The 27,120-nt window shown below is 37.0% G+C and overlaps 1 long non-coding RNA gene across 3 annotated transcripts; it reads left to right on the top strand.

The window, feature by feature from the left end:
* Positions 1 to 52: 52 nt before the first annotated feature.
* LOC131189278 (uncharacterized) lies at positions 53 to 16,363 on the top strand. Of its 3 annotated transcripts, none has more exons than XR_009152963.1 (4): positions 53 to 621; positions 5,352 to 5,418; positions 10,353 to 10,451; positions 14,631 to 16,363. It is a non-coding gene; the product is annotated as an uncharacterized LOC131189278 (long non-coding RNA). The 3 variants fall into 3 exon arrangements; XR_009152964.1 differs by lacking the exon at positions 5,352 to 5,418 and adding an exon at positions 2,070 to 2,109 and having other exon boundaries at positions 54 to 621; XR_009152962.1 differs by lacking the exon at positions 5,352 to 5,418 and having other exon boundaries at positions 62 to 621; positions 14,631 to 16,362.
* Positions 16,364 to 27,120: the final 10,757 nt, after the last annotated feature.

Raw genomic sequence — 27,120 nt, 5'->3', positions numbered from 1 at the left:
AAGAGACAGGGTGGGTGTCGCAAGAGGAAAGCGATTGGGTGCTGAAGCAGCGGGGGGCGGGAAGAGTGGGGGATGCCAAGCCGGAGGGGGGAAGTTGTTTTCAGTGCCTTTCGGCAAAGGAGCCGCTTCGGTGAGATTCATCTCAACGCGATTGTTGAGCGTGCTGCTCTCTACTCCGAACCTTCCCTTGTTTTCGCAACGGGCCCTTTCCGGCTTATGTAGTGGTTGCCTCCGGCTATTATATGGCGACGTTTCATCTTCGCCTGCTTTTGCGAGTCTAGCCGGTCCGCTGAGTTTGAGGTTCGGGAGAGGCCAGGATCTGGGAGCAACGTCTCTCAATCTCAGAGCTGGGCGGACTTCAACTCCCAGAATTCCCCAGCTGAAGAGCATTTGGGCTGAGTTGACGTCCACGCAGCTCAAAGGCTCTGGAGATTGAGAAATAGTCTTTGAGATTGAGAAAATGATTGCCTGGGGGTTGTTTGAGTAAACCGCACGGTTCGCTGAAAGCTGGCTACAAAATGCCCCGTGCGAACTCTGCCAGGGTTGCCTCTGCCTCTGACTTCACCGGATTTCTCTGCTTCCAAAAACTCGAAGTAAAAAAAAAAAAAAGCAAGAAAAGGGGTAAGACTACCGCATCTGGGCTCCAAAAGGACGGTCTTGCAAACTCCACAGTGCCAGGTAGCAGCCTAAAACAGGGGTCTCCAACCTTGGCAACTTTAAGACTTGTGGACTTCAACTCCCAGAGTCCCTCAGCCAGCTTTGCTGGCTGAGGGACTCTGGGAGTTGAAGTCCACAAGTCTTAAAGTTGCCAAGGTTGGAGACCCCTGGCCTAAAGCATGGAGAAGAAAAGAGGGAAACGGAAACCAACCATCTGAATGTTCTACAATAGAACTGTAAATGGGCAAAGAGCTAAATGTATTATGCAACCGGAGGTATCTGCTAAGGGGATTAAATGACAAAACTTAAATAATGTATGTCAATATTTCTCCATTTTTAATTCCGATTTACAGATTTGGGAAGGTGTAGGCATCTTGGAATTGGCTTTTGCAGCGGCCTATAAAAACCCTATAAAATAAATAAATCAACGTTGACATAACCATGCAAATGTCATATGTATTTGTATCAGATACTAAGATGTATCCTTGGTGGCATTTGTGTGATGATGTCACCATGTGTGCACAATGTCTTTGTAGCTTGCAGTGGTTTGCTTCTGGCAAACTTTTACTGGCATTTATTTATTGAGATCTAGTCTCACAACCCCATTCAGCATCCTAAATGATGGGATGGTTCCACTCTGCTTCTCCACATCTTGGTTGAGAATTGGAAGATATAATCTCAACTCATGTGGAAGATAACAATCTATATCAATATTGTTTACAGCAAGTGAAAGATAAAATTCCTGCAGAGCCAATAAAATATATCATGAATTTGGAAAGTATATCTTGCTGTATATATTTAATCAATTTTAGATTCTAACTTGAGCTATATCCATTAACACAGGATCAGGGTATCCTGTTATTCAATATATCACAATTTTTTAAAAATTTGCATTTATATTCTGCCCTTCTCCAAAGACTCAGGGCGGTTTATACTATGTTAAGCAATAGTCTTCATCCATTTGTATATTATATACAAAGTCAACTTATTGCCCCTAACAGTCTGGGTCCTCATTTTATCCACCTTATAAAGGATGGAAGGCTGAGTCAACCTTGGGCCTGGTGGGACTTGAACCTGCAGTAATTACAAGCAGCTGTGTTAATAACAGACTGTCTTAGCAGTCTGAGCCACCAGAGGCCCTAATGAAGTTGCACTAATGGAACATTTCTTAAAGTAACTTTCCAAAACTGAAAAGGCTATACTTCAAGTCAATTCATTTATTTTACTAGCATTTTCATGGTAAATCCTCAAATTTCACCTTAAAGAAATGACTATAGTAAAGGTCAGTGCCATCTTGTCATGGAATTTAGTTTGAAAATTATGTAGATCTACTAAATATCTCAAACTTGATTGCCATTAATCTTAATGTTTTTCTTTCATTGTTTTCCTCTTAATTTACTGGTGAAATCCAGATTGTCTTTGTCATGTGAGTTTCCCTGCTCTATTTAATGGGTATGTATCTAACATTTCTGGCTGGTGATTTCTCAAACCTGTGAGATTCAACACTGACCCCAGCTCATAGCAGTTCTTAAAAGGAACATGGAGTCATGTGATTAAAATGCTGGGTTGACAACATTTGAGATCTGAGTCCTGCTGTTTGACAGAGTGATCTCCCGTCATTCGCTCCAGTTCCTGCCCATCTAGCACTTTGAAAGCATGCAAACTAAAGTAGATAAATAGGTACCACTTCAGTGAGCATATAAATGGGGATATGAAATGAGCCCCCAATCAAGCATCCCCTGGGCAATGGGGATGTAACCAGCTAATCCTTTCACCCCAGAAACACCTTGGTGCTTCCAACGTGGATGGGATGGGATAGCAGTTCTTGCAGAGCTAAACTGTGGATACAGCTGTGGTTTTTTCCCCCTAAAAAGACATAGGAGAACTCAGGATTTGTCAGACGGGAAAGATCAGGCCCACAATTAAACTGATGTAATAATTCTACTCACACGTATGTGCATAAATATTCTGAACTAATAATTAGCACCAGCTAGGCATTAGATAAGGGTCAGTAGAATTTGGGGGGGGGGAGTGGGACATACACACACATACAGAGAGAGGTGGGAGGGAAGGAGTGAGAGAAGGAGTGAGAGAGACAGAGAGAGAGAGAGCAGTTTCTCATTTCTGCAAGATAAATCCAGCTTGTTCAAATTCAGGCCTCTACCAAAACATTTTGATTAACCGTGGCAATTGCCATATTATAATACCAGTCAAGTATCATGGCTATTAGTTTATATGTTTTAATATATTTCAATCTTTTCATTGTATATGCTTTACTGTATTTTAAATTGGATGGGTTTATATTTTCTTCAATTAATCCAGTCTGATGTAGTAGTTAAGGGACTAGCCTAGAAGTCAGGAGACTTATGTGTTCTAGGTTTCCCTTATGCATGAAAGCTGACTAGGGAGCTTTGGGTGAGCCACTCTTTTTTTCAACCCAATCCACTTCCTGAGTTGTTGTGAGGAGAATAGGAAGTAGAAGAATTAGGAATGTTTGCCACCTTTAGCTAGCTAGCTAGGTAAACAGACAAATGTGGGATAAAAATCTAATAATACAAATTAATGGTTCAAAACAATTCAATTTTTTTGTCTATGTGCAATTTCATCTAAGAGCCATAATGCTGAATCAGACCTATAGAGTAATTTAAAACAAAGCCCATTTCATTTAATAAAAAGTATTGCATACCATACTGGGGATGCAGTGGCTCAGTGGCTAAGATGCTGAGCTTGCCAAGCAAAAGGTCGGCAGATCAGCGGTTCAAATCCCTAGTGCCGCATAACAGGATGAGCTCCCATTACTTGTCCCAGCTTCTGCCAACCTAGCAGTTCGAAAGCACGTAAAAAATGCAAGTAGAAAAAATCCCCCCCTTTGGTGGGAAGGTAACAGCGTTCCGTGCGCTTTTGACCATGGAGACGGCTTCGGACAGCGCTGGTTCTTCGGCTTTGAAATGGAGATGAGCAGCGCCCCCTAGGGTTGGAAATGACTAGCACATACATGTGAGGGGAACCTTTACCTATTGCATACCAAGGTCTCTATAAATATCTTCCCTGTATATCAACAAGGCCCTCAGCAGACTGGCCAAAGGCTCTAGAAGCCATTGTCCTGTGTGCTACTTGTCTGAGTGCAGTCAGCTTCAACTGTAATCACTGTTGTGACCTGTATCTCAGTATACAGTCTGTATAAATCAGATTGTGATTGTCTGCTGCTCTTTATATTTACCAAAAGTTCCAGTTCATCTGATGGTTCAAAGAATGGATAGATAGATAGATAGATAGATAGATAGATAGATAGATAGATAGATAGATAGATAGATAGCACAATCCAAACAACACAATCCTTTTGAGAAAATATGTTTGGAAATGCACACAGTGAAAGTAAGTTTTTTTTAAAAAAATGTTTTAAATAATGATTGTGTTTATTTTTAGAATATCCTAGATTGGCTTTCTGTTGTTTTTTTTCATCTGCTGTTGGTTTTGGCCTGGTTTAGATTTTCTTTTGAATACTATATTGTAATTTTGTTATGCTTTGTATTGATACTTTGTTTCTTCAATGAAAAGAAAGATCAGTTCTAACACAATGCAAATATTAAATGCAGATAGGTATTATGGGTCTGAAACAGATGGTTTTGCTCTTTCTTTATCTTAACACAGGTGTGGCACTTCACAATTATTAGTGAAATTTGTATTATTTCTGAGAATTAATTCAGAAAAGTCAGAGTACAGAGTCTGTATGGATACAATGTATAGGGAGGAAGCAAACATATCTGAGGAAACTATTTTTAAAAATTCCTATTTCTTTTGCCTTTAGTTCATCACTTATTTTTAAATTGTATTATATGTATTAAATAAGACTTTATCTGCAAATAAATACAAGTAAAATATGAATATTTTAAAAGGATTATTAAAATTTAGCAAAGCTAATCAACCTGAATGAGAGTCAAGCCTACAATAAATTGCCTAATATATATCTAATATCAATACTGTAACATTCAATATTTGTTGATTTGTAAATTTTAAATCTATCATTTTCCCTGTCTTTTAACAAGAGACTCTAGGAATGGAGGAAAACGCATGAGAAATAGCATTCCTGCATGGCTAGGGCATCATTTTAACTATACCACTAGCAGTTATCTTAATGTTGGCACATCAGACTAGCTCCCAAAAAGCAGGTGAAATGTTAATGCTGCATTGTAAAGCACAACAATATGCTTTGATTAAATTGTAGATTGACTGCCCAGAATTCCCAGTAAGTAAATTTTCCCAGCAACGTGTAAATCAGGACTCATAATCTATTGTGTATGCTATCAAATATCACAGCTCGCCTCAGGTAGGCAAGCTACAGGAGTCAAGGCAAAAAAACAGATCAACTCTACTTCAGTAGTTATGCCACAAAACTGACAACATGAGGCAAAGTTTGGGGAAGACAGAACATGGGATAAACATATCCTTTAAAAAAAATCAATATTCCTCCATGCCAAACCTTTATCTGGAGCTATTCTTATGTCATAACTTCCTATCCCAATTGGACTAATGGTCTGAATTGTTTAGTTGCATTATGATATACAGATGGTGTCAAACTCCTTGGGAGAGAAAATGGATAATAAATTTGAATCTAATGCATATTGGAATGAAACCTCTTTCAGTTTAGATACTTGATTGCCTTTTCTCAATGTGAGACTGACATTTATCCTCAGATCCAGTGGGGTTTAGAGCCAATCCTTCTTTCTCCAGTATTTGATGATGATGATGTTGATGATGATGGTAGGTGTTTTTGAGTTTTAGAGGTTTGCATGATTGACATTTCTACCCTGAGATGCTCTAGCACCCAATTTAACGCCCACATATGGGGTGAGATGGAGTGCTGGGACCTTGACACTAGCACTATAATTATGGTGCTTAGTTTAATGCATTTCTATTATTTTAATGCCATCTTTTGATTTTCTGTACTGTACATTTCCTACCCCCCTGCAGAACAAATGAGTAGAAGATACTTGGCAATTCTGCCAGCAGAGTGGGAGTATATCAGTCTGCTCCCATCCAATATAATTAGAGTATAGAATTGCTCAGTTAAGTACAGCCTTGCTTAGTTAATCCTCTCCAATAATCTCTTCAGTTTGCATTTTGATCTGTAACCTTGGCTTTGCTGCCTTCGCCTGTTGTCATTTGTATTTCATGTGATTCTGCCATTGAATAGATATTGCCAGAGAATGGATTGTTTAAAAGACCAATGTTGGATTTTTTTTCTATTCTAAAATCATTAATATTTAACCAAAGCTATTTCCCTTAATCTATAGATTATAATTCCTAATAGTTTGATGTACTGCCATTTTACAGGAATAGAAGATGTCTTTGTACAAATCCAATCTGATCATTTAACAATTACCACTTAAGTTTTCTTTTAAAAATACCACCAATAAAATTGTAATTTTTAAACTCTGAATTTATTGCTTTGAAAATGCAATTGCAATTGCTCTAATAATTCAGGTGGCAAATTCCTTTTAATGGTTCTTTTTATAGAATATGGGTTAGAGCAAAAAAGAAAAAAGGAAGTTTTAATTAAGGCTGGCTTTAATATCTCTCTGATAAATATAGTAAGAACATTTTGTCATTACATAATAATAACCAAAATAGGCCAGATCAACTTTCTCTAGCTTTGTTATCTATTCATTTATTTTTAGCATTTCCTTTGCGACAGCTAACCCCAAATGGTTTAGCAAATAGAGGATCTGCAATAAGTACAATTTTACATGAGCGATATAAGCACAATTGCTAATAGAAATTGGTACATACTTTTTGGTTTTTTTAAGGAGAACCATTAAACCAAAATTAATGTACTGTGTGAAATTGATCAGTTACTGTCCTAAAGGAGAGCTTTCACAACATACTGTTGTTGTTTTTTCTCTATCCTTGCTTGATATGTTGGGTTGGCTTTCTGTCCTAGAGATTGTTTTTTACAGGTTCAATCCACCTCTGTTTCTCTGCTTCTTGTTTTAAAGAAACAGTAAGTTAAGAAAATAGAGTAAAAATGAAACTGAAATCCAATAGCATTCAGACTTGTATACCACTGTATATATGCCCTCAACAGTTCTGGGTCCTAGTAGGGGGGAGGGAGGAGAGGATGTAGATAAGAGAAGGCGAGGAAGGTTGTGGAAAGTAGAAGAAGGTAGAGAAGGGAAGAGAGTCAAAGGGAGGGGGTGGTGACCGGGCAGACCTGATTAATTGCATATGACTGTACATTAAACATGTTATTGGAAATGAGTGTAAAAATAAAACTTTTTCATAATTCGGGAGAAGGGCGGTATACAAATTAAATTATTATTATTATTATTATTATTATTATTATTATTATTATTATTATTATTATTATTATTATTATTATTATTATAAAAAAACAACAACAGTTCTGGGTCCTCATTTTACCAATTTTGGAAGGATGGAAGGCTGAGTCAACCTCGAGCCCCGTCAGGATCGAAGTTCAGGCTGTGGGTAGAATTGGCCTGCAGTATTGAATTCTAATCACTGCACTACCAGGCCTCAACAACAGACCTAGCAATCTAATTGTTTATATAATTCTTTTCCTGAATGCAGTCCAGCGCCATGTGAGGGGAAAAAAACCTTGCTTGATGCAGTTTACAGTATTTAAGGTTGCATCTCAAAAGTGTTTGACATAATGGTTGGGTTAATTAATTATATCAAGTCAGGAATAGCAGCTTTTTTTGTCCATGGGGCTGCATTTCTTCCTATGAGACCATACCTTCCTTTCTGGATCTAGGATTTTATGAGGAGTTCTCAGGACATTCATTGAGGAAAATCAGCCTGATTCTTAAAGGATTCCCAGAGTTTATAATGATTGTTCTATTTAACTTAATTTAATTTTTTTTCCTTCCTGTTTATCCAGACTTGCCCCACCGTACAGTAGGGAGAATAATTGGGGGTTGCTTTTTTCTTGGCAGGTGATGTTTGGAAGAGGGCAAACAAAGCTGAGGGATCCCTCAATCTGTTTCCTTAACTTGTGAATTTGGAAAAACAAAATTAAAAAATAGGAAAGGAAGTACAGCAAAAATGCATATTGTCCGCTTCGATTTCTATAGGGAATATATTATAAGAATGGCAGGATAGGATGAAATAATTGGACTCAAAACTGGAAATTAAAACACTAACAAACAGAGGTATGTAGAAGTAGGGAAAATTAAAAGAGCTCACTGTGGAAGTAAAAATAGGAAGTGAGAAATCTGGGTTATTATTAAATATTGTGAAGACTAAGGTGGTGCAAACTTGCATGCTTGGTAAACTCATAGTTGATGGCGATGTACCTGGTAGATAGCTTGGTTTTCTAGGATTTAAGAATAAAGAGAGACAGGTACTGGAGAAGTAAAGAAAAGATTAATTCCAGCAAGAAAGACGAATCAGATCATGAAGATTAAGAACATTTCACTGATTACAAAGATTGTAATATTTAAAACTTTCCAGAAGTAATGCACAATGTGAAAAGGGGACACTGACAAGAAATGAAAAAAGATAGTTGTGTATTAATTATGATTCTAGAAGTAGTTGTTAAGACTAACAAGGTTTGCAAGAAGAACCCATAAGTACTGGAACAAATAAAAACTGATAGCTCCTTGAGGCAAAGATCAGCAAGCATACCTTGGGCATGTGATATGAGCAGGTAATGGGCTAGAAAAAATATTATGCTTGGCAAGACTGGGGAAAGCAGAAGACAGGAATGGATAAGCCAGATAAATAGAATCAAAGAAATTGCTAGTATGTTTTTAGAAAAGCACAGGGTTTTTTTACAGGGATGAGGTGAGCATATGTCCACACAATCACCATGCGCAAAACTCTCTGGCTTCTAACCATTATATCCCTATAGTTGTTTAATAAGATGGTTTAATTAGTGGAAAAAGTTGAGGTTGTCATTTATTTTTCAGTCTAACTTACCTCATAGGACTGTTGTAAGGATAAAGGAGATAGGTAGTAGGAAAGAATGATGTATGCTGCTTTGGTGCCTGGCAAAAAGTTAATATATGTAAATATAGCATTCCTGACTTCAGTGTTAATAAGAATAAGAATAACGCTTAATAATTTAAGAATATATATATGCCCTTCTCTGGGGTTCTAGTTTGAAAAGTTGTAGGCTAGGGCTATGGTTTTAAAAAGATTTTTAAAATAGCAGCTTATTACTTAACTCCACTTTCTGTTCTGGATGTGGCCTTTTCTTATTTGCATTGCTTTGTGTTAACACAGATAATTACAATCTCCAATGACAACTCTGTATGTTTAATTTGATATTTCAGATATTGGAATATTGCTTTTTGACAGTATTTTACCATTCTTTAAAAAGGCTTTTAAAATTCTATTTATATTTTAATTCTTCATTGGTTAATCTGCAGTTACAGTAAGGGTTTGCACATAGTCAAATAATAACAATCATAATAATTACCTTTCTTCAACCTTCCAAATGTGATTTTCTAGCCAAAAGGGCCATGTGCAGCTACAGTCTTAGTGCTATTTAAATAAGTGTTCTCTCTCACTGGATTTATTTATAAATTTCCATTTGCAATACTGAACAAGAAATTCAAGTCCTTGCTGAATGTATTTTCTTGCAGATTAAATAAACTGAAGGCTTAATGGGTATTTAACTGTTCATAAAAGATTGATGTGGTCCCAGCTCACATTTAAAAACTAAAATATATGAAGAACAGTTGCAGGAATGGGGTATGTCTAGTTTAATGAAAAGAAACACTAAAGGTGACGTGATAGCAATGTTCCAATATCTAAGAGGCTGCCACAGAGAAGAGGGGGTCAACCTATTCTTCAAAACAACATATGGAAATTATTCAAGGAGAGAAGCAACCTAGAACTAAGTATAAATTTCCTGACAGTTAGAACAATTAATCAGTGGAATGGCTTGCTTCCAGAAGTTATGGATGCTCCAAAACTGGAAGTTTTTAAGAAGAGATTGGACAACCATTTCTCTAAAATAGTATAGAGTTTACTGCTTGAGCAGAAGGTTGGACTAGAAGACATTCAAGGTCCCTTCTAACTCTGTTATTCTGTTAGAACCATCCTAGGTTAGATTTTTAAAAAATAGATTGTGGCCAAGATTTCTGAAGGAAATTAACAAGAATGGTAGTTGCTTTTTTAAAAAAAGAAATGTTTTCTCCTTTTGCTGTGGCTTTCTAGCTGTTTATTTATTGAATTAAGCATAACTCAAACTTTTAAAAGAACTGCATCTCTGTTTTCAGTCAAATTTTACAGACTATTAAAATTGTTTTTGTCTGAACTGATTAATTAACATATATTTCAGGTCAAAAAGTAGAATAAGCTCTACTGCAGTATAGACAGGATTCACTGACTGAAAAACAAACACACACACACACACACATATATATGTGTAAGTGTATATATGTATACACAAACACACACACACACACACACACAGCATTCCTACCTCACTTTTTCACTGAAAATGGCTGCGAGAAAGGCTTATAAGATTAGTTATTGTAGATTCTGTCAAAAGCCTACGAAGATTAGTAATTTTTGACAGATTAGTCAAAGACATGCTAGATCCTGCCATGATATAAAAGTAAAAGATCTTGAAAAGGTAGGAAAAAAACCTTGATTAGTTTAAGCATTCTTATGACTTAAGTGATTGGTTGGGTGATTAATTGATTGATTCTTTACCTTTCCTTTAGATGTATATAGCATTTCGTCCTCCAGTTTTCCCCAGTGAGGTAGCTCGGGTGAGAGTCAGTGAATAGTCAAAGGTCAAGCAATGAACTTGGATAAATGAGGTGAGAAAGAAAAGTCAGATCTTGGTCCAATGCCTGAAGCACTATATCACTTGATTTCTTCCCTCTCTGAAAGAGCCAAATATATCTAAACTGGTTGTAGAGCTCCTTATTTGAATTTTGCTGTAATTAACAACTTGATACTCATTTTGGTGGAAAGGCAAGGTAAAAATCCAATTAATAAATCATAATCATTTCTATTAATGCCATCTAGTTCTCCACAAAAGTAAACGTTTTGTTTCAAAAACAGAGTTCAAGGAATCTAGTTCCAATCTTTTGTCAGGTTTCATCCAGACCCTTATTCAAACTCAACAGGCAGAGGTTCAAGAAACCACTCTTTTATAAATTTTATTTCAGATATTGGGGGGGAGCATAATTAAACAACATAACAATTATCAGCAATAAGTTAGATAGGTATCCTCAAGTTCAGCTCTTAAGACTCTTTTGTCTTCCTCTGCCAAAACAGATTTAGAGTTGGTTGATTATGGCAGAAATGACGGATATCCATACATTATTTTTCTAACAGATTTGTCTGATCTCAGAATATTTGTGTTTGCTTTTCATTTTTCTCCTAGCTCTCATGTCCTTCAAAAATGCAACAGGTTTGTAATCAAAGGGCATTAATGTCTGCAGTTTTTATAAAACCTCATGTTTACAATACAAATCTTAAAAGCCACTAATGTTGCTTCTTTGATGCTAATCCAAATGCTGTTGCTTCCTTGTTTTTAATTAATAAAGCATTCACTTAACTGGAGAGAAATCTCACCTGTTACAACCAGTCGGTGTTTATAGAAACGAGGCTGGTTTGTTTTGAGATGTATTAGGACATTTTGTTCCAGGTCCAGCATGTCGAAGCTCTGTTGAAGACTGATTGCCTTTCATTGTGTCTCCCAGCTTCACTTCTCATTTTAAACAAGAGTCCACAATGTTATCACTGGGACTCTGTTCAAAACAGAGAAGCAAAGGGTATTTTTAAAAAATCTACAAGCAGACAATGCGACTTTTATTTGATGTTCCAATCCATAGAATCTCTCTTAATTTTTTTAAATTTCTGACATAGATCCTGTTCGATGTGTGTCAAAAAGTACTCAGGTTTACTTTTATCTGCCATGCTTTTTTCAATAGTTGTTTCCTTATTCCTTATTTGCATTAATTTACACACATGTAACCTTTCAGAGAAACAAAAATATGTTGTACATTTTGAATTCCAAATACCTAGGCTTAGAATAGTTCAACCTTATTCATACCAGAATTTAATACCATAATTAATGAACAACAACAGTTAAGCAAATGATACATGCATTCCATTGATTCATTATGGCTCTTTTTTTTTTGAAAGAGCTAATTTGTATAGCTCTTGGGCACATATATTATAAGAGATTTATATATGTGAAAATCCCAGAGTGTCCCTAAGAAGTCATGGAGCTCAAGACTGTGTGGAGAAAGTTTGATCTCAGTTACCAAAAACTTCTAATCTCTACATACACTTGGGCAGGAAGATGAAGAAAACGTCCTTGATTTATTTTAATGATTAATATAGCATACAGGTCAACGTGATTTACCAATAAAAAAATAAACCATGAGCATATAGGTTTTTTCTTTAAATATTTAGAACTGACTTGATAAAAAAAGAACAACAGATTCTGAAAGTTAACAACTGGCTACAAAGATAATATTACCAAAAAAGCGTTTGTATTCTGACTGACATATGTTATCTTAGTGAAGAACCCTTGGGAAAACACAGGATATATGTTAACAAACACCGGGAAGGAAATGGTTCATAGGTGCTTTGATAGTTTCACTAGGAGGGTATTAAATTACTAAAAGAATCGGTGGCAAAAGCCCAACACCAATTATGTTATTCACATTTCTACACCGCCCATCTCACCTAAGTGAGACCGGGTGGTTTACAATAAAATTAAAAACAACAACAGTAAATAAAATGGAGTTAAGAACAAGTCAAAATTAAAATATTACAGATTTTAAAATGTGGACTGAATGCCCTCAAATCACCAACTACCCCATGATCATATATCACTTTTTACCCCCAAGCCAATTGGCAGAGATAGGTTTTAACATTCTTCACGTCTAGGGTTATGATGTTCTAAAAGGCAGGGGCAAGGCAAAGAAGGCTCTCTTCCTGGATCCTGCCAGTTGAAATTTTTTAATCAATGGAATTTGCAACGTATCTCCCTGCCTGCCTGAAATGGATAAATGAAATTGGGATGAGATGGTTCTTCAGGTGACTTGGTCCCATGCCCTAAAGTGATTCAAACAACCTGAATTGGACTTGGAAGAAAACTGGTACTCAATACAGCTTGCATAGTAGAGGTTTTACATGCTGAATTGGACTTGGAAGAAAACTGGTACTCAATACAGCTTGCATAGTAGAGGTTTTACATGCAAACTCAGTAAGTACCCAGAATGTTCATGCCATTGCATTTTGCACCATTTGTAGCTTCCAGATACTTTTTAAGGGTAGCCCTATGTAGAGCATATTGCAGTAGTCCATACGGGAGATGAACAGTGCATGAGTGACTGAAAGAAGGGCTTCTTGATCCAGGAGAGGACGTAACTGGACCACAACATTAAGTTGAGCAAAGGACCTCCTAGCCATGCCTGCCATCTTCTCCTTGAACAAGAGTTGTGAGTCCAGGAAGATACATAGGTGGTGCACTAGGTCTTTTTGGGGCAGTGCAACCCCATCCAGGACCAATAGCTAAGGACTGGGTCCTAAAGAGCAAAACACAAAGAGGGAAGTAAGATATCACTCTGGGGATCCAGAGTTTTGTAAATCTCTATAAAAGAGATGTCAGCAGGTGGTTCTGCTCAAAACCAGATATTTCTACTTGAGCTCTGTGCTCTTCCCATAGAGAGTATGGGAAGCAAACAGGGAAAACTACATTCTAATTGTGAAGAAGACAAATACAATATAACAGACATCACTGAAACTTAATGGATCATGCTATGATTGGCACATAGCATTGAGATCCTACAATTCATTCAAAAGGAAAAGATCAAAAAGAAAGAATGGAAGTGTTACACTACACATAAAGAAAAAATACACTTGCACAAAAATAAAGTAATCAAACCATAGAAATCTTTCTGAAAATTTTTCAATATGAGCAAAAGGAGAAAAAAATAAATTACTGTTAAACATTGTTATGGGAGCTTAGAACAGGCATCAGTGAAGGCAGAAGAGATGAAATATTACTACATCGGACTATTAGTCTTTCAAAAATAAACCACCCAGGATCACATTTGGGAGATGGGCAGCTACAATATACAAATCAAATAAATACATTTTATTTATTTATTTAAAATAAACAAACAACCATTTACATATGAGCCAGCAGTGTGCAACAGCTGCCAAAAAAGCCAACACAGTTCTAGGCTGCATAAACAGAGGGATAGAATCAAGATAACATGAAGTGTTGATACCACCTGAAGTGTTGATACCGCCTTGGTAAGGCCACACTTGGAATACTGCATCCAGTTTTGGTTGCCAAAATTATTAGGGGACTGGAGACTAAAACATATGAAGAACGGTTGCAGGAACTGGGTATGTCTAGTTTAATGAAAAGAAGGACTAGGGGAGACATGATAGCAGTGTTCCAATAACTAGGGGCTGCCACAAATAAGTGGGAGTCAAACTATTCTCCAAAGCACCTGAGGGTAGAACAAGAAGCAATGGGTGGAAACTAATCAAGGAGAGAAGCAACTTAGAACTAAGGAGAAATTTCCTGACAGTTGGAACAATTAATCAGTGGAACAACTTGCCTCCAGAAGTTATGAATGCTCCAACACTGGAAGTTTTTAAGAAGATGTTGGATAACCATTTGTCTGAAGTTGTGTAGGGTTTCCTGTCTAAGCAGGGGATTGGACTAGAAGACCTCCAATGTCCCTTGCAACTCTGATATTATATATTATTATTATTATATTATTATTATTGTATTGTATTGTATTGTATTGTATTGTATTGTATTATATTATATTATATTATATTATATTATATTATATTATATTATATTATATTATATTATATTATTAGTATAGTATAGTATAGTATAGTATAGTATAGTATAGTATAGTATAGTATAGTATAGTATAGTATAGTATAGTATACATCTTGGCTATCAAACAGCAAAAATGCTAATAATATCTCATACTTGCTTTGTATAGATGATCTGAAGCCTTATGGAAAATCAGAAATTAAAATTCAATCACTGGAAAACACTGTAAGAATTATTAGCATAAATATACCAAAGGAATTTCACCTAGAGAAATGTGCTGCAGTAGCAATAAAGCAAGATAAAATTGCAAACAGTAATGGGATTGATACGCCAAATGACCAAACCATCAGGAACCAACAGGATGAAACCTACAAGTATTTTGGCATGTTGCAGTTGGATAACATCAAGCATGGACAAGTCAAAAACTGATTAGTAAAGAATACATCCAAATAGTGAGAAAAGTGCTAAAAACAAAATGAATAGGAGAAACATCATTAAAGCCTTCAACACCATCCCAGGCCATACCTGTTGCAATGATTAATGGAACACAAGCTGAAATGAACAGTATGCACCAAAAAACAAGAAAACTGATTATTATTCAGTATGTATTACACCCCTGTACCAATATTGATAGATTAAACCTACCTCACAGAAATTAAGGCAGAGATTCACTTTAGGTCTGTCAAAGAAGAAAAGTGTTCATTAATGCAATTAAAAATTGGATTTTTTATGTGCAGATAGTTAATGTACCTGTAATGCACAGGAAACAAAAAATAAATATCAAAATGCTGTAATAAAAACATAAATGCTATTAAATAAAATTATGACATGGTCAATTTCTACAAACAACTGGGAGATAAAGAGTAAAGCTTACAATAGTTTATAACTGGAAAATTAAACATTAAAAAAAGAAATTGAAGGTTTGAGTTTGGCTGCAAAAGAGCAAGGTATCTGAACTAATGTAATGGCCAGAATTCAAAAATTATCAAATGATTCAAAGTGCATATTGTGCTAATAGGCAGTGGAAACAGCTTTTTTTCCAGTACATGTATTTATTTATTTATTATTTATTTATTAATCATACTTATATACCGCACCATCTCCCGTAGGACTCAGGGTGGTTCACAGGCATATTAAAACAATATAATAAATAAGCATTAAAACCCAGTTAAGACTAAATATTATCATGGCCTGATCACTAAAACAGTTAAAACCAGTAAAAACCCCATTAAAATTTTGCTAAAACATTTTATTCTTAGGCTAGTCCAGCGCGCTGAAATAATAGAGTCTTCAGTTCACGTCTGAAGGTCCGGAGGTCAAACAGATTAAGGCTATATCATATAACATGTGGCTGCCTAGTTTGTGGTTCAGGATATCACCAAAGACAACCAGCAATCAGCTGGAATTTAACTCTGATTTAACTAGCAAAGAGTAAAAAACAGAATTGTGGTGGATATAGAACTATTCTTAAATAGTAAAATATTTTTATTACTAAAAACAAAAGGATTAAAGAATGCGAAATTAAAGTTACCAAAAACACACTTAAATATAGATAATAAATAATAAACAGGACAAGAATTTGGAAAGGACAAGAGGACAAGAATTTGGAAACAAAATTTAAAGGTTCCTGAATCTGCATACTTGAAGTGCAACATTAAGCATTATTGAGTCTTGACTTACAGAAGACACTAAGCAGAATGAAGTAAGACTCTATAACTTTATAAGGTTTATACGTAGACTATATTTTTTACATTTTTGATGGCCTTCAGAGGCCCCTATTTAGTCTATTGTATTGTTCTAATAATGAAGGTTTTTATAGAGATGTTTTAGTATTCTAATTTTATAGTAGTGTGTTAACTACCCTATCTTTTAATTATTTTATTCCAGTGGTATTATTAGAATGGATATAATTTTTCTGTTTGCAGTGTATGTTTTATCTTGAAGTAAAGATTCAATTAATCATAGATTATTTCCTTTTTGAAAAGTATTTATTGAATAAAGTATGCAACATTCAATATATCACCTTTTTCCCCCCTTTAAATGGTACTGGTACCTTTAGAGTTCATTGAACATGCGATATGCCTCCTGATTAGCTATTTTGTGTAACAGGTTTTAAACTTCAGATATATTCAGTGTAAACACACCTTCTGCTAGAGATGAGTAATCCTTCGCTGCCTCCTAATATAATTCAGTGAATTGGTGTATAAAAACAATAAGGAACTAAATAAAACGGGGGAGAGGCAAGCATATGTAGAGAAATACATTTGATTCTAGTATTGTCTACTTGCCATCCCCTGAGTGATTTTTCACCTGTGATTGAAATGTGGACAATCTACAAGAAAGTCAATATTCTTTCAAAGCAATGAGCCCTCTCCAGAGTACAATGAGTTGAGCTGACAACTGCGCCAGGGGTGAAATGCTCCCGGTTCAGACCGGATCACCCGATCCGGTAGCGATGGCAGCAGGTGGTTCGGAGAACCAGTAGCAAAAATCCCTGCCCCCTCCCATACCCAGCTGAGCCACACAATCATCAGAGGTTGTTTTTTTTTTTACTTTTAAAAGCATTTTTTCTTCGGCTGAAAAATGTTTTTAAAAGTAAAAAAAAAGCCTCTGATGATCACGCAGCTCAGCTGGGATCGTCAGAACCCTTTAAAAGCATTTTTTCTACAACCTCTTTGGCCGAAGAAGTTGTAAAAATTGCTTTTAAGGGTTCTGGTGATCAGGCAACTCAGCTGGGATTGCCAGAACCCTTTAAAAGCATTTTTGTAAAAAAAAATGCTTTTAAAACACTCCTCTGGCAATCTAAGCTGAATTGCCTGATCAGCAGAGGCTTTTAAAAGCATTTTTTACAACCTCTTTGGCCAAAGAGGTTATAGAAAAAATGCTTTCAAAGTTAAAAAAAAAAGTTGGCCATGCTCACCCGGTCACATTACTGCCCCCACCAAGCCACGCCCACAGAACCAGTAGTAACAAATTTTACATTTCACCCCTGAACTGCGCCTACAAAACTGCAGGCTGTCCACAGGGAGGGAGTTAAAAATCTAAGATGGAGACCACAATAATACGATTCAAACCCTGCTCTTTTTTGTATTGTGACCTTGGCCTGTTGGAAGAAAAACTCAACATTCCCTCACCCACCCCATGCTCCAAGCCTTTTACTGCTTGCTTCATACACTATATTAAGTTGCTGTTAAGTTAGTGTTAAGTTAGCGTTAACATGCTTTACTGAAATAATATAGCTGGTTTTAGTGAACCATATATTAATTATATTGATACAGTTTTGCATAGTAGATTGAATTGGGGGGAAAAAACTAACCACAGATTAAAATCAACCAAATTTGCTGGGTTATATGAATATAAGCACATAGCCATGATTTAACCTTTGCCTCAATAAAAGGATTTTTAAACGAATACCTATACCACAGAGAGTTTCTGCCATTCTTACACACTTTTCAGATAAAAGCCTTGATTACGCATCACGCATTTACTAATGCAATTAAATATTATGGCATAGGATAGAAATTTATAGAGACGTTTATAGCACAAATTGATATATGCTATCTACAAATATCCACAATTTCAGCTGAACACACCAAAGTAATAATAATTAATAATCAGTTGACTATAAACTGAGAAGATGCCAAATGAATTACTTGATCTCGGTGGTGGGTTTCAAATTTTTTTACTACCGGTTCTGTGGGTGTGGCTTGGTGGGTGTGGCATGGCTTGGTGGGCGTGGCAGGGGAAGGATACTGCAAAATCCCCATTTCCTCCCAATAAGCTGGGACTTGGGAGGCAGAGAATAGATGGGGATGGGGCCAGAATTTTTACTATCGGTTCTCCGAACTACTCAAAATTTCCACTACTGGTTCTCTAGAACTGGTCAGAACCTGCTGAAACACACCTCTGCTTGATCTGTTTTATTCCATACAGAAATATCCATGAGTTTGCTCAGTCTAGAGCAGGGCTGTCAAACTCCCAGCCCATGGGCCAGATGCATCACATGCTAGCCACGCCCACACCCAGTTTAGCAAAGGGGGAAAAAGTCCCGTTATGTCATGTGATGACGCTGTGACGACATTTGACACCCCTGCTCTAAAGTATTTACAATGCCTATTTGTATATAAACCGCTTATGGTTCAAATTATTATGTATATAGTAATTGTTCGCCACATATTCAGCAAGATGTTCAGACCAGGTTTGGCATTGTTGTCTGCCTATCAAGTCCTTCCCAGGACCTGGGATAGGCGGATGTGAATATTTATTGTGGATGATGTTTACAGATATCATCTCAGGATGTAAACTGTTCAAAGTAAAGCTGCCTTTTGCAACTGACGTGGTGAATTTGTCAATGTCGATAGTGTTCAAGTGGTGCTCCAATTGCTCCAATAGCTAACAGGTGGCCCACTATTCCTTCAGCTTCTTTGCAGAGGAGGCACTTGCTATCTGTCACTGTCTTTTCAATCCTGGTTTATCGTATTATTATTAATTATTGTTATAAGCCATCTAGAGTAGCCCATAGCAAGATAGGCAGCAAATAAATTTAATAAATAAATGCTGGGAATCTTGGTTAAGTTGATTAAAAGGTAATCTAATCTTACAAAACTTTTAAAAATATTAAGTATGAAAATCTTAATGAAACTACAGTATCAATAATCGAGGCAAAGCAGTAGAATTACAAATCAAACTCCAGTCTCAGATCTTATTAATATTGTGGTCTATTTTCAGCTGTAACATCCTTCAATGAAGCAGAGGCTGAATGTAACCTCACATTCTGAGTATCAAATTAATGTTCATTTTCTCCAGTTTAAATCCACTTAGAATTGTAACTTTAAAAATACCGTATATACTCGAATATAAGCCGATCCGAGTATAAGCCGAGGTCCCCAATTTTACCCCAAAAACTGGGGTAAACTGGGGACTCGAGTATAAGCCGAGGGTGGGAAATGAGGCACCTACCGGTTGGGGAAACCCTCCCTCCCTCAGCTGAGAAGGCTGGCGGCTCCCCCGCCCCGCCCTCTCACTGCACCGGCAGGGCTTCCGTCCGGTAAAATGTGAAAAAAAGAAAAAAAAACAAAACTCGAGTATAAGCCGTATATACTCGAGTATAAGCCGAGGGGCTTAAAAAAAAACAAAACTCGAGTATAAGCCGTATAGACCCGAGTATAAGCCGAGGGGACGTTTTTCAGCACAAAAAATGTGCTGAAAAACTCGGCTTATACTCGAGTATATACGGTATGTTAAAAAGCGATGGACATGACAGGGGATACATAAGTAAAACCAGGAAGCAGAAGTAAATATCATATATGCCACAATTTGTTTTTATGCGTACTGGGCTCTTTTCCATTGAAAATATGGCCATTTATTTTTTCATAAGATTTCCCCCACCCCTCCATTGTTGCAATCTCTTTAAGAAATAATATTGTTTCACCTTCCTTAATTCAGGGTTCTCCAATGTGACTATTGACTTCCAAGAATTGATGGGACAATCCAAAGAATTGATTTTATTCATTCATTCATTCATGTATTTATTTAGTCAAGAACATATTAGGTAATATATATAAGTATAAGCATGAACTGAATACATAAAATAGAAACAAATAGAGGAAACATTAAGACAGGTATGGTAGGCACACTGGTGCTCTTATGCATGCCCCTTACAGAGACCTCTAGGAATGGGGTGAGGTTAACAGTAGACAGTATTTGTAGTACTCTTAAACTAGTATTTATTTATCTTGTTTTCATATAATAAATGCTTGGAGATGATGAACAATCTGAAACCTCATAAAGGGGTTAATAAGCTGAAGAGTTTGGGGACTGTTTGGGGACTTAATTACTCAAGAAGCTTATAAACTTAAGCAGGCTTGGGAGACTTTCGGTCTTTGGGCTGTATTAGGTCTTTGAGGACTTTCCATTCAGCCATAAAGAAGTTGGTGGAGGCTCTTCCGTGAATTTACTCACTGCTAGGTCACCTGCTAGAAATACTGGAAAGACTTTAGAAAAGACTCTCTTTCAATAACAAGGTTTCAATAACTACATTACCGGAAGCTATGGTCTGCTTAACTATACTTTGTGGAATAAATTGCAATTGTCTCATTTGCTAATATGCAAAAATATAACGGTTTATTTATCACATGGGCTGGATTTATAGAGCACCGTATTTTAAATTAGCCAAACAAAACACACCATGGCATTGCTTTTAACTATAAACCTGGACCAAGCATGGACATTATTTAATTATGGTATTCTGAATAAACGAAACTCAATTAGTTACCATAATATAATAAGGCAGGATTTACAAATGAAAGTGGACAGGTAACACAATATGCTAATCCAATAGGAAACAAATCACATTATGGCTAAACATGATGTGTGAATCCAGTGAGTATTATATGAGTGAAGAAATGAGATTATAATCATACCTCACGATTGCAGCCATTGTCAGGAAACAGCTCTAGAAACAATATTTTTAATATTTGTATTAAATATTCTCATGACTATCTATTCTCTCAGTGCAAATACCTAATTTTTGTTTGTCTTGACACCTGGGGAAGAATTCTGGAGAACTCAAAAATATACACGTATTTTCTATTATATAAAATAAAGTACTTGATGATCATCTATTTACAGCAATTCCTTCTTAAACTGCTGGGCTGCAGAGAAGCTAGCTTTGTAAATAAGCAAGAAAAGGCTAAATTGTCTGCTGGTCGTTGCTATGACATGCCTGGGATATCATAACATTCCACAAGGCGTTACTGCCCAGAGATCCTTATCAAACCTCAGTTTGGCCCTTGGGATGATGTAGAAGGTTCAAGTATTTTGTCCCTTTTCTTTTACTGCCCTAGTTCTTTCTACACCATTTGGGCCACATGCAGTGTTGTGGGTTGTGATATTTCAGATGAATCATCAAAACCACAATGGACCAAGTTCATACAACATTCTACAGTGCTTAAGGCCAGGGTTTTTTTTTCCCCTTCTGAGTATTTTTGCAGGGAGCTTACATTATGTTTTTTTTTTAAGATGTTAAGCCTATTTAAGGATTTCATTCTTTTTTATGTATTTCCCATAGAGAATCATGTCACTAAGTTATGACATCTAAACTTCCAGGCAGTTCTAGAAGAAATAAAACAGATTTAGCTGGGGGGTCTTTATGACTGCATCCAGCCATAAACTTTAAATATTATCATATATTCATATATTGTGGTAAAATGACTGGGATTTATAGAATCCAGAGTCCCAATACATCTGAAGGGCACCAAGTTAGGAAAAGTTTGATTATAACAATGTATGAACCCAGCCATAAAGAACCAGTGTGCAATTAGATTGAAGGGCAGACAAATGGATTTAAGTTGGCTGGTAGACAGAATTCAGAATTCCCATCTATAGATTAGGTATGTTATTTGATTGATGACGTCCAGCTTCAGGAAGTCCGGTATTATTTCATAGACATAGGGAACTTGATCTAAGGTACACTGTTTCAAGAAATATTTACAAACTCCAGGAAGCATTCACCAATGCAAAATACCTGTTAAGGATTTTTAAGAAGTTCCTGAGAGAAGTTTCAGTTTTTGAGATAGAGCTTTTATATCTAAAGTTATGTAATTTTTTCAGTAAGCTACACTGATAACCAGGGTGTTGTGGCCTATTGGCTGCTGGCCAGTGGTTTTTTTACTTTTAAAAGCATTTTTTACTACCTATTTGGCTGAATAAGTTGTAAAAAAATCCTTTCCAAAGGTTAAAAAAAAGACTGATGATCACAGCTGAGCTGCCAATTGTCAGAGCCTTTTTTTTAGTTTTAAAAGCATTTTTTACAACTTATTCAGCCGAATAGGTTGTTAAAAATGCTTTTAAAAGTAAAAAAAAAGGGTCTGACGATTGTGCGGCTCAGCTGTGATCATCAGAGCCTTTTTTTAACTTTTAAAAGCATTTTTACAACCTATTCCTACCATTCAGAAAAAGGGAGCGAGCTGGAAAGAATCGCCAAGCAGGCAAGTGGGTGACCGGGCGATTGGATGGGCATTGGTGGGGGGGGAGGGATTTTTGCTACCAGTTCTCCGAACCATCTGCCACCATCATTACTGGATTGGCCGATGCGTTCCGAACCGCATTTCACCCCTGCTGCTGGCCCCTCCGGCAGCCAAATCAGATGAGGAGGCGTGGGAGTCAGGGTCAGCATCAAGGCAACCTGAGAGCTCCGAGGGGGAAGAGGAAATGGAGCTGGCAGAGAGAGAGAGACAAAGGCAGCGCCTGGGCCATCCATCAGCCCTCAGATGGAGAGTCAACAGCTCCCAGGTCTGGAGGTGGCTGATTATGAAGAACAACATTATACTATTGACCTCTCCCCATTCCTAAGAGGTCTGTAAGGGCCAAGCGTGCCTACTGTTCCTGTCCTATTGTTTCTTTTCATTATATCTAATTAATATAGTTACTACATACTTATATATATGCTTATATATTGCATAGTTATTTCATGCTTATGCTTATATATACTGTGCAACAAAATAAATAAATAAATAAATAAATAAATAAATAAAATAAAACAACATCTGGATCCAGTGCCTGACATGCGGATGTGCAGAAGGCAGAGAGAAAAGCAGAGCAGTGGAAATCCGTGAACCAATCCTTGGGAAGGAAGAGCCACCGCTGCTAGCGAAGCCCCACCCTAGCTCTGGGGATAAAAGGCAAGGGGCGGAGATGAATAGATGTGGCAGACAACTATTAATCTCCCTGCCGGATGGACTTGTTAGCCTGCGGTGAGAGAGAAACTTTTTGCCGGGGCTGCTGGCGCTCCTACTAAAGGAATCTTTAAGTTAACTTCAGAGGCTTTGTCGTGTTTGGGGAGCTGGGTCAGAACACAGGGTTGGCATCTAACAAGCACAGTGAACTGGCAAAAATTAGAAATCAGTTGGCTTAAAATAAATGTCTAAGCCTAGGCCTTATTTGTGTAAATGTTTGTGATTCATGCAGCACAAAATAAAACATTAAAATAATGCCAGTTAATGAAGCCTTCAGAGGAGAAATAGAATGGAAGGAGATTCAAAGAAGGAAAATCCTATCCAAAAATGACCAAATGGAATTGGTTAGTGAGCTAATAAAAATACAAAGCTACCTAATAGGCCACTCAATGAGCATATAACAAGTGTGCTACCTCCTCCCATTTGTAATTTAACAGCCAGGAGCTATGTGGGATCTAATCAGTTATTTGTCAATCATCTAATGGACTAGTTTTGTCACATATAAAGAAATGTAATTGGACTGTTGGGGGTGAGTTATTGGCCCCAAAGGAGGGAGTGCGCAACTTGGGTGTTCTCCTGGATGCACGGCTGTCGCTGGAAGATCATTTGGCGGCCGTCTCCAGGAGAGCCTTTCACCAGGTTCGCCTGGTTCGACAGTTGCGCCCCTTCCTTGATCGGGATGCCCTATGCACAGTCACTCATGCTCTCGTTACCTCTCGCCTGGATTATTGCAATGCTCTCTACATGAGGCTCCCCTTGAGATGCACTCGGAGGCTTCAGTTGGTCCAGAATGCAGCTGCGCGGGTGATAGAGGGAGCTCCACGTAGCTCCCATGTAACACCTCTCCTGCGCAGACTGCACTGGCTACCTGTTGCCTTTCGGGTGCATTTCAAGGTTCTGGTTACCACCTTTAAAGCGTTCCATGGCTTGGGGCCTGGGTACTTACGGGACCGCCTGCTGTTACCTCATGCCTCCCACCGACCCGTACGCTCACACAGAGAGGGACTTCTCAGGGTGCCGTCCGCCAAACAATGTCAGCTAAGCGGCCCCAGGGAAGATCCTTCTCTGTGGGGCTCCTACTCTGGAATGAACTTCCCCGGTTTACGCCAAATATCTGACCTTCGGACCTTTCGCCGCGAACTGAAAACATATTTGTTTGTTCGCGCAGGGCTTTCTTAAATTGGGGAGATTTTTAAATTTAATTTTTTAGTTTTAAATTGGGGTTTTTTAGATTATATATTTTAATTTATCGGCCTAACTGTATAATAAGTTTTTTAATCTATTTTTAATTGTATATTGTTTATTTTTTATCTTGGCTGTACACCGCCCTGAGTCCTTCGGGAGAAGGGCGGTCTAGAAATCTAATAAAATAAATAAATAATAAATAAATAAATAAATAAATAAATTCAAACTGGAAACAAAAATCATCCATCATTGCTTTTAAAATATCCTGAACTGGATGGATGGTATAGAATTATTTATTGTATACCTCATACAATACAATACTGTTCACTGTTCACAGTTGTTATTTTCAGTATTGATTACTAACCATTAAGGAAAGTAATACTTTCCATTGGTAACTGGCATCTATTCAAAATGTTAATTTGCTTTAAATTGATTAAAGAGACAACCTTGAAAATGAGATACCACTAGTTTCATACAGAAAATAACAATCTAGATGCTGAAAAGAGTTTTATTCCAAGTCCAATGTGTTTTGGAAAAAAAAAAACCTTCTCCAGAGACACACTTATTCCCAAGGGGTACAATACATCTGAAACTGAGAATTATTATAGGAAATTTATTTTATTATTTATTTATTTATTTATTTAATCGCATTTTTATACCGCCCTATCTCCCAAGGGACTCAGGGCGGTTTACAGCCTAATAAAACATACATATAAATACAAAATAAATCAACCAATTTAAAAAACTTATTAAATGTGCTGTTGAAGATTTTTTTTGATAAAATCTACTGGGTTTGGAATTAATTCTGCACTCATATTGTGTATTGTATGGTCACTGTTCCAGGAAGGAGAAGGCAAATGGAAAGAATTATTAAATGCCAGCTATTTTTCTCTTGTCCCTGGCAACCTGTTTATCAAGAGGTTATGCTGAAGAAGTCTCCACATCATCCACAGGAAGTCAATCACAATAGCTGAACTGGAGCTGTGGTTATCATGTCCCTCTCCCCAGCACACACAAGAAGCAACATCACTGTAATATCCTTTTGTACAAAATAGCCTTTCATCATAGTTCCTTTTTCAGAGCATGGTAAACTTTAAGTGAGCACAATATAAGGAGAATAATAAGTAGCCGCATGCCTAGCATCTTGTCATTCACTTAAGATCTCTATAGAAAAAAAGCTTGGCCATGGTGCACTGTATTAACAGCATCATACTTAATTGCCCTCTTAGACACATTTACATATTTCAGAGGTGGTATTCAGCAGGTTCTGACCAGTTCTGGAGAACCGGTAGCAGAAATTTTGAGTAGTTCAGAGAACTAGTAAATACCACCTCTGATTGGCCCCGCCCTCATCAATTATCTGCCTCCCGAGTCCCAGCTGATCAGGAAATGGGATTTTGCAGTAACCTTCCCCTGCCACGCCCACCAAGCCATGCCCAATAAAGCCATGCCACGCCCACCTAGCCACCCCCACAGAACTGGTAGTAAAAAAATTTGAATCCCACCACTGATATATTTCCTACTATTATGTCAACATGTAGCACACAACCACTATATAAACCTAATTAATTGACACCACACACTATCTGCAGCTTTTGCACCTTATAGGCTTCACTATGAGATCACAAAATCCACTACAGATCGACTAGGTAGATTCGTGACAGTCCCATTAGATAGAATACAGCAGGAAATCAACATTATAGGTTAAAATTACTTTTACATTGAGATTGGCTATAATAGCATAATGTTGAAATCTCATATTGTGGTATACTTCCTCCTCTTATACTTTTGGGGAGAGAGCTCAGCTGATTTTGAATATTATATTATCTGACTGCTTTGGGCTTTAAAAGACTTTAGCCTTTTGCCTAATCAACAGTTCCTGCATATCTTTGTCAAGGTAGTCTACCTTCTTCTCAATTCCTAATGATTAAGGCTGCCACAACTAGATTTTTTATTTTCCCAATGTATCTTTGCTAACATATATCAGTTTATCATGCTAGAATGAATAGTTTTAGCAATGTTGCACTAAAAACGTTGAGTAGTGGCAGTGGTGGGTTGCTACTGGTTTGCACCGGTTTGGGCAAACCAGTAGCAGCAGCGGCGATAGGCTTCGCCCACCTGCCAGAACATCATCAAATACGATATGTGCATGGCAAGACGGGGTGTGCGCACGAGCAAACTGGTAGCAAAGGTAAATGAAACCCACCCCTGAGTAGTGGGCATGTGATTATAGCTATCTTGTTGTCTAAGCCAAATGACTACCATCTTGGATTTTGGAAATTGAGACTTGTATTCTATATTTATGTTGCATGTCCTCCATTTCTGGAAACTCCAAATGGTAGCCAGTTTTAATTAACTTCATATGATATGGTAAATCAAAACATTGGTTTAAAATCTATCTAGGATGGTAGTTACAAAGATAAAGTTTGTACTTGTTAACTGAGTTTAATCCAGCATGTTCTACAAACACAATCTTAATATGAAATGATTTCTTCTCCATCGCAGAACTTCCTCATAGTCTTAAAAAAAAAATCACTTCATGCCAATCATCTAATACTGAATGGGAAGATATCTTTACAAGCACAAAATTAGTAGAGTCCAAGCACACTAATATAATGTTTAAATATATTTATTCTAATTTCACAAATTCTAGGAAAAACACATGTCCTTTTGGACTGACAGAAATTCAAAGAAAGTAAGGGCATGAAACACAGCCACTAAGCAACTGAGAAATCTTCT

Source organism: Ahaetulla prasina, chromosome 1 (genome assembly GCF_028640845.1).
Source record: "Ahaetulla prasina isolate Xishuangbanna chromosome 1, ASM2864084v1, whole genome shotgun sequence".
NCBI lineage: Eukaryota > Metazoa > Chordata > Lepidosauria > Squamata > Colubridae > Ahaetulla > Ahaetulla prasina.
This window is presented reverse-complemented; position numbering and strand designations above follow the sequence as displayed.